This window comes from Otolemur garnettii, unplaced genomic scaffold (genome assembly GCF_000181295.1).
Source record: "Otolemur garnettii isolate 467f Iridium unplaced genomic scaffold, OtoGar3 scaffold00281, whole genome shotgun sequence".
NCBI classification, from domain to species: domain Eukaryota; kingdom Metazoa; phylum Chordata; class Mammalia; order Primates; family Galagidae; genus Otolemur; species Otolemur garnettii.
The window spans coordinates 1,028,364-1,028,873 of NW_003852676.1; positions in this window are offsets into that span (position 1 = coordinate 1,028,364).

Genomic DNA, 510 nt, shown 5'->3' on the forward strand with positions numbered 1-510 from the left:
GCTGATTATTACTGTCAGACTGATTATACACAGTGACACAGACAGATGAGGAAGTGGGACAAAAACCTCAGCTTGCTCTGGAGCTTTCTCTCTGACAATTTTCAAATTAAAAAAAAATAATGCTACATATAGACAAACTCTACTTGGGAGCATCTCTAGTTTAAATTATTTCTACACTCATTTTTTCTCTAAATGTTTCTGAACTCTCCTAGGGGGAAAAAAAAACCTAATGCCCCCTGATGACACTAAAGTGTTGTCTGTTTATCCGAATTTGTTAAATCAGTGCCTGTGGAGTTGACTCGTTTTCTGGAAAAGTAAGAAATGATCCTCTCATGGCTCACATCTCGGTCAGTGCCCAGGACCCTCCCAGCAGGTGGATAGTCCTATAGGCCTTCCAGTTGTCACAGCAGAGACCTCCTGTTTCCTCCCAGTCATCTGTGTCCGAGGCTGCCTTAGGCTCCCTATGTCCCAGGGACCAGGTAGGGGGATGTGATTTGCTGTCTGAGGATT